We start from the raw sequence: 7,500 nt of genomic DNA on the forward strand, positions 1-7,500 counted from the left end.
GTGGGCTGTCACCAGGAGGTCTAAATTGCTTCACTTAATCCCCCAGATGGCCACATGGAATAGCCTTTTTTATCTCCACATTATTGTAACAATCATCCGAGCTCCATTAATAATAATAAATTGAGCTTTTACATCGCGCAATATCCACTAAATGTGCTCAAAGCGCTTTACAATGGGTCCCTGGCCAACAGCAACATTTAACATTTAGGACGGGACATTAGAAGAATGTGTAAAGGACGCTCTTAGAAGATATTATGATCAAAAGCCGAAATCTTGGCTAATCCTGCAGGTAGGTAGCAGCTTCTCATGGTGCTCACACTACTATGTTATGACGATCGACCCAATCCGCAATTTCTTTACCTCACTCGTGCACCGTCGCAAACCAGCCCGGAAGCTTGGTCACAACACACCGATCAACTAGATGCTCTGCGGTTTCGGGTTCTTTCCCATATCGGGTACATGTTGGACATGTGTAAAATCCCCACTAGTGAAGCGATTTTGCCGTTAGGCAGGTTCTCGACCGAAGCCAATTCGCTACAACCCAGTGTCTCCTCTTACTGGTGGTAAAGCCTGGCAACTTCTCGCCTAGTTTCGAGGAGGGAATGTCCCTGCCCCCTCGAGGGATTGAATTCGTCCAAAACGACTTCCATCTCGTATATGAATGCATCTCTGTCCGTAGTCAGGGAATCTGCGTACAAGGGTTGCAAGGACTTATTTCGGCTCAAAATAGGGGCACCGTCCATTATGCGCTTGAGAGGGATATCCCCATTCCCTCTCTATTTGGTCTGTGCAGGTAAGTGAATCCCGTATTGAGGATTGGATTGCGTGTCCCCAGAACGTGTTGTCAAATATAGAATAGATTAGGTGCAAGATTCTTCAATTCCTGCGTTTGAAACTTCGAATACGTTTCCAATGCCACGGCCTGGCCTTCAGTGCCGCTATGTGCGGCTATTTGCGGCTATGTGGTCTAGTGGTATGACACCCGCTGTCGGATCGGAAGGGGTCCTGGGTTCGAGTCCCACTCTGCGCAGCGTATAGTTGAGATTTAATGCTCTTCAATCATATTCATGTGTAAATTTGTTGTTAACAGCGTTGTCTCTGTCAATTTGTTTTTTAAATTTCTAATATCACCTAACACGTCATGTTTCATCATGCCATGTTAAGTGTTGCTGCTGGCTAGGGACCCCTTGTAAAGCGCTTTGAGCCCGTTTAGATATAGAAGATATTGCCGTATATAAATGCTCATTAAAAAATATTGGGAACCTCTATAATGAGATCATCGGTATCATTTTTTATCACAATATATTCTGTTTGACACCGACTGGTTCTCAAATTTAAAGATGTAACTCTCTTCTTACTAGCCAATTTTAGAATTTTCCCCAAAACTTAACACCCACCCAACACAAAAATAGACTTTTCTTACTCAAACAAAAAAGTAACAAGTGCATTCTAAAGGAAAAGTTCTGATGTTTACACACAGTGTTCTAATAGCTGTAATCAAACCATTTCTTTACATTTTGTGATGTGCAAGAGAAATCAGAATAAGACAATAATTGTCGGTTGCATTGTAACGAATATGACGATTTTCCTATAGTTGGTTAGGAGAGGGTTACGAATGTTCATTGTGGCCAGGATATCAATGCGCGTCATTCTACTTTGTAACTCTCCCCTTACCGATCCTTTTCAGTATTTTCCCAAAATGGCAGGCTTGCCCAGCAGAAAATTATATTTTTAAAACTCAAACAGGCTCTCTACAAAACAACTTTATGTTCTTATTAATAAAACAAAGATCATTCTTCAAAGTTTCTGATGCACAAAATAAATCTGAATAAGAAAAAATATATATTGTGTCGTAAGAAATGTGACGAATTTGATGCCGGTGGTAAGGAGAGGGTTAAACCGGGTGTCCGAGAGAAAAATCTCAAACTCCTACGTGGTTTGTGGGGGTCTTTGTTTTGTTTTTTTAAAAGGATAATATGTACGCACTTTATCGACATAAATGTATTGAACATCTTGCTCTCTTAGGAAAGATAGAAGTTAAAAAGAGTAAAGGTAGACGAAGAAAAACACATTTATTTGAATAGTTTGAATAGCTGGGTGACAAAGAAAGAGAAGAGTAATAATATTAGTTTTTTTGAGGTTATCTGATCAGAGAGATGGATGGCGTACCATGATCAACGATGTCTGGCACAGACTTTGGTACTTGAAGAAGAAGAAGAAGAAGAAGAAGAAGAAGAAGAAGAAGAAGAAGAAGAAGAAGAAGAAGAAGAAGAAGAAGAAGAAGAAGAAGAAGAAGAGAAGAAGAAGAAGAAGAGAAGAAGAAGAAGAAGAAGAAGAAGAAGAAAAAGAAGAAGAAGAAGAAGAAGAAGAAGAAGAAGAAAGAAGAAGAAGAAGAAGAAGAAGAAGAAGAAGAAGAAGAAGAAGAAGAAGAAGAAGAAGAAGAAGAAGAAGAAGAGAGAAGAAGAAAGAAGAAGAAGAAGAAGAAGAAGAAGAAGAAGAAGAAGAAGAAGAAGAGAGAAGAAGAAGAAGAAGAAGAAGAAGAAGAAGAAGAAGAAGAAGAAGAAGAAGAAGAAGAAGAAGGAAGAAGAAGAAGAAGAAGAGAAGAAGAAGAAGAAGAAGAAGAAGAAGAAGAAGAAGAAGAAGAAGAAGAAGAAGAAGAAGAAGAAGAAGAAGAAGAAGAAGAAGAAGAAGAAGAAGAAGAAGAAGAAGAAGAAGAAGAAGAAGAAGAAGAAGAAGAAGAAGAAGAAGAAGAAGAAGAAGAAGAAGAAGAAGAAGAAGAAGAAGAAGAAGAAGAAGAAGAAGAAGAAGAAGAAGAAGAAGAAGAAGAAAAAGAAGATAAGAAGAACAAGTACGCAACTTAGTAATTTTTTGTTGTTTTTGTTTTTGTTGTTGATATTATGTCTATGATAAAATCGGGATTTCCTTAAGAACAAATTCCTCCACAAGTTCTCTTATTGTTCATCAGTGCAGTAGACCACGCTAATAACGAGACCTCTTTAAACGAATTAATGGAAATATAGACTGCATTATTGAAATTGCTACGATCTATAAGGAACAGAATTGGAGAGGTTATATTGGCATGTTTTGCTTTGATACTTTTTGTCAAGTTTAGGACAACTTTAATCGAGTTATTTTTAATCGAAGGGAATATTTTATTTCCATTAAAAATATAAGTAGTTTTATCAGTGTAGCAGATAATAGAAAAATGCGATAAAAGCTGCATTAAATTAGAAATAGGCGATGAAACCTGCATTGTAATGGGAAAAGACAATGAAAGCTCCGTGCATTGTCTTTTGCCTCACTTGTTAAATGCGTTTGGAGGATGAAAGTATATTTTAAAGCGGATTCAGGACGGAGAGAAGTACTGCAGATGTAGTTTGGACCCACAAATGGCTTTCTGCCAAATCCCTGACAGAAAAAAAATAGAAATAGTTATAATTGGAAAAGATATGTCTGCCGCCTTCGATACTATCAATCGCCAATCCTTGTTAAATATTATGAAAGGAATAGTTATGATAAATGAATTTAGATTAATCAGATTCCTTATAAGTGAAACGTGGATAACGAACAAAGTAATCGGTGCCTCAGAGAATAAATCATTCCTTGACATCGGTACATCACAAGGAGACAGCCTAAGCCCAGTTTTATTTATCATTTACCTAGAAAATGCTTTAAAAGATGTGCGTAAATCTGTTCCTTCGGCCCAATTACGTTTTGAAAACGAACCCCCCATGGAAATTGCATATGCAGACGACATTGACTTTATTGGCCTCAAACAAGTCAGTGTGAATGACATCCAAAAAGCCTTACAAAATCACCATCTGTACGTAAATAGTGACACTATTTACTGTCAAGGAAGAAAGATGGATGGAGAGCCATGAAAAAAGTAGGATCATCAATAGGAGACAAGGAAGACGTAGAAAGAAAAAAAAGTTTATCGACGGCTGCACTAAATATTTTATTACATATTATGGATTAGAAAAGATAAAATAAAAATAAACACCAAATTCAAATTATACACAACCCGTGTAAAATCTGTGCTTATATACAACTGCGGAACATGGGCACTTACTGGAACCGAAGAGCAAAGATTAGACAAATTAGACAGATTCCATAGAAAACAACTGAACATAGTCTTGAATATACGATACCCCACAAAGAATAAGCAATAAAACACTCTATGAAAAATTCAATGAAAGACCCTTATCCATTCAAATCCTGGAGGCAAGATGGTGGCTTTTTGGGCATATACTCAAAATAACAAAGAATTAAAATCCAAAGAAGACCTCATGAAATTAGCATCCAATCCACAGCAAAAGACCGTGAATTGTGGAAGAAAATGACACAGATGATTAGAGAGGCGTCCCGATCAGATGATTAGGAAGCGAAAGGCCTTAATTAAGACTGTAAGTCATTATTATTATTATTATTATTATTATTATTATTATTATTATTATTATTATTATTATTATTATTATTATTATTATTATTATTATTATTATTATCATTATTATTATTATTATTATTATTATTATTATTATTATTAATAATAATAATAATAATAATAATAATAATAATAATAATAATAATAATAATAATAATAATAATAATAATAATAATAATAATAATAATAATAATAATAATAATAATAATAATAAAACTTTTCTGGACAATTTTTGAATCTCTTTGTCTATTTGAAATGGGTTTTTTTTCTTCAAAACACAACAGTAAATGATAGGATATCAAAGAAATCACATACAATATTACTGCTGTCGTTAAAATAAGTGCTTATCATCCATGTAATTTGACACGGAAATTGGTTTGAGTGTGAGTTTAATGAGGGGTCTTGCAGTCACCAGTGATGGTCAGTTGATAGGATAAGCATAATAGGGTTCAACAGTCGTGACGTCACTTCCCTCGTAAAAACGGCCAACAAAAAAACCTTTGAGAGTTTTTCTTCCAAGATGAGGATCATTAAAATGGATCGATAGTTGAAGGACGAGTTTCCTGGCCAAAATCTTCGTGGTTTTTTTTTTCTTTGTTTTTTTTAATTGTTTTTTTTTTTTTGTTTGTTTGTTCTCTTTTTGCTCTTGTTTTTTTTTTTTGGTGGGTGGGGGGGGGTTAGGGGGGAGGGTGGGGGTGGGTGGGCGTGGGGGTTAGGGGGGAGGGTGGTCGACCTGGCCAGGTGCTTAGTTTTAAAATCTAAATAATATGGTGAAAGTATGTGAGCAGAGAACGTACAGTACTTTCTCTAATGTGAGTGAAGAGACTTTTTCAATACGTCAACTTTGCGCTCACACAGCTGGGCTCGAACCCTGGACCAATATGTCACAAGGTGAATATTATAATATTACTAGACCACAAAGCCGCATGGTTATGTATATAATAGAAGAAAGAAAACCGACGTCTCTCAAATCTTTGTTATTGTTCTTAGACAGCCATTTTAGTGATTAGTTCTCACTAAATTCTATCAATCCAGACTATACACGTTTAAATAAATTAATAAATTAAATAAATTGAGCTTTATATAGCGCAATATCCACTAAATGTGCTCAAAGCGCTTTACAAGGGGTCCCTGGTCAACAGCAACATTTAACATGTAGGACGGGACATGCCGCCTGTTAGGACAAAGACAACGCTGTTAACAGCCAGGTACTCATTTTACACCTGAGTACGGTGAGAGAATGTGGGCAAAGAGTCTTTTCCAAGGACTCAACTATGCGCCGAGCGCGAGGCTCGAACCCAGGACCTTCCGATCCGAAAGCGAGTGTCATACCACAAGACCACATTGCCGCACTATACACTTTTTAGGTTACACATAGTTTTGTGTGTTGGTAAGTTATGTTCGGCTGGCAGGTGTTGTGAGTATTTTACATTTACGCATAACATCAATAAGGAACAAAACAGTGTTCAGCAAGAGAGTCGAAACGTGACGCAGGCTTTATTCATTAACTCTCTCCTTACCGATCATTTTCAGTATTTTCGCAAAATGGCAGGCTTACCTAGTAGAAAATTTTATTTTTCTAAACTCAAACAAGCTCTCTACGAAACAATTTTATGTTCTTATTAATTAAAACAAAAATCATTCTTCAAAGTTTGTGATCTACAAAATAAATCTGAATAAGAAAAATGTATATTGTGTCGTAACAAATGTGACGATTTTGCTGCAGGCGGTAAGGATAGAGTTAAATCTGAGGTCAAGTTACAGTAAAATCGGACCTCGCCATTAATGGGGCATCAGCAATCCTGGAACGTTTTAAACATTTCGGTAAGTGGAGGCAGCTGTTACCGTAAACAGGTCTTTATTTCCAAAAGTCAAGTCGTAAATTATGTGGTTTCATTGTTAACGAAATAAGGTGTTCGCGCGTCGTAAATGTTTATGTGAAACAAGGATACGAATATCAAAACTTTATGATTTACTACAATTCCGTGCATTCATAAAACAACTTTCTATTTTATCTTGTCTCTTCCTATATGTTATGTGTTGCTGTTGGCCAGGGACCCTTGTAAAGCGCTTTGAGCACGTTTAGTGGATATTGCGCTATATTGTGTCAGTGCATGAGATAATCAGTCGGAAATCAAAATTTTGGATTGCATTTTCTTTTTCATTTTCTGAAAGAATATGTTCACCAGAGCATTTTAATCTTTATTTGACGTAAACGGGTGATTTTTCATGAAGTTATGGTCAGATGTATGGGAAAGCAACTTTTCTCAAATTTCATAATTTTTTCAACTTGACTTGCTGTAAAAATATTTAGAAGTGAAATTAAGCTTTGATATTTCCCAAAGATGTACAAAAAGGTTTGATTTAATCATTTATGACAAGATCTCATTTTTGATAAAAATTGACCTTCTATCTAAACTTGCCAATATCTCAGTTCAAACCTGTTCACCATCCGACTGATTATGTAACTGTAAAATATAAAAGTCAATTTTAAAGTGCAATTTTGTTCAGAAAACGATTAAAGTTTATAATAATTTAAGTGTGACAAATTATGAGGGAACAGGCACAAGAATAAAATAAAGGCTATGTGGTCTAGTGGTATGACTGACACTCGCTTTCGGATCAGAAGGTCCTGGGTTCGAGGCTCGCTCGGCGCATAGTTGAGTCCTTGGAAAATGCTCTTTATTCACATTCTCTCACCGTACTCAGATGTAAAATGAGTACCTGGCCGTTAACAGCGTTGTCTCTGTCTGAATAAATTGTAATATCGCCTATAGGCGTCATGTCCCGTTCTAAATGTTAAGTGTTGCTGTTGGCCAGGGACCCCTTGTAAAGCGCTTTGAGCTCGTTTAGTGGATATTGCACTATATAAAAGCTCAATTATTATGATTATTATTATTATTATTATTATTATTATTATTATTATTATTATTATCATTATTATTATTATTATTATTATTATTATTGTTATTATCATTATTATCATTATTATTACTATTATTATTATTATTATTATTATTATTATTATTATTATTATTATTATTATTATTATTATT

General features: G+C 35.5%; 1 protein-coding gene across 3 annotated transcripts in view; it reads left to right on the plus strand.

The window, feature by feature from the left end:
* LOC144959770 (uncharacterized) overlaps positions 1-7,500 on the plus strand; it is a 16,368-nt gene that overhangs the window by 2,862 nt on the left and 6,006 nt on the right. The window contains exon 2 of one of the 3 annotated variants that reach the window (XM_078892505.1): positions 4,314-4,406. The exons of the other annotated variants lie outside the window; for them this stretch is intronic. The gene's annotated coding sequence lies outside the window, so the exon portion shown is untranslated. The remainder of the gene's footprint in view (positions 1-4,313; positions 4,407-7,500) is intronic. 3 annotated transcript variants of the gene reach the window in all.

The sequence above is a fragment of the Berghia stephanieae genome, chromosome 14, assembly GCF_034508935.2.
Source record: "Berghia stephanieae isolate SIO BIC M18660-M18661 chromosome 14, UCSD_Bste_1.3, whole genome shotgun sequence".
NCBI lineage: Eukaryota > Metazoa > Mollusca > Gastropoda > Nudibranchia > Aeolidiidae > Berghia > Berghia stephanieae.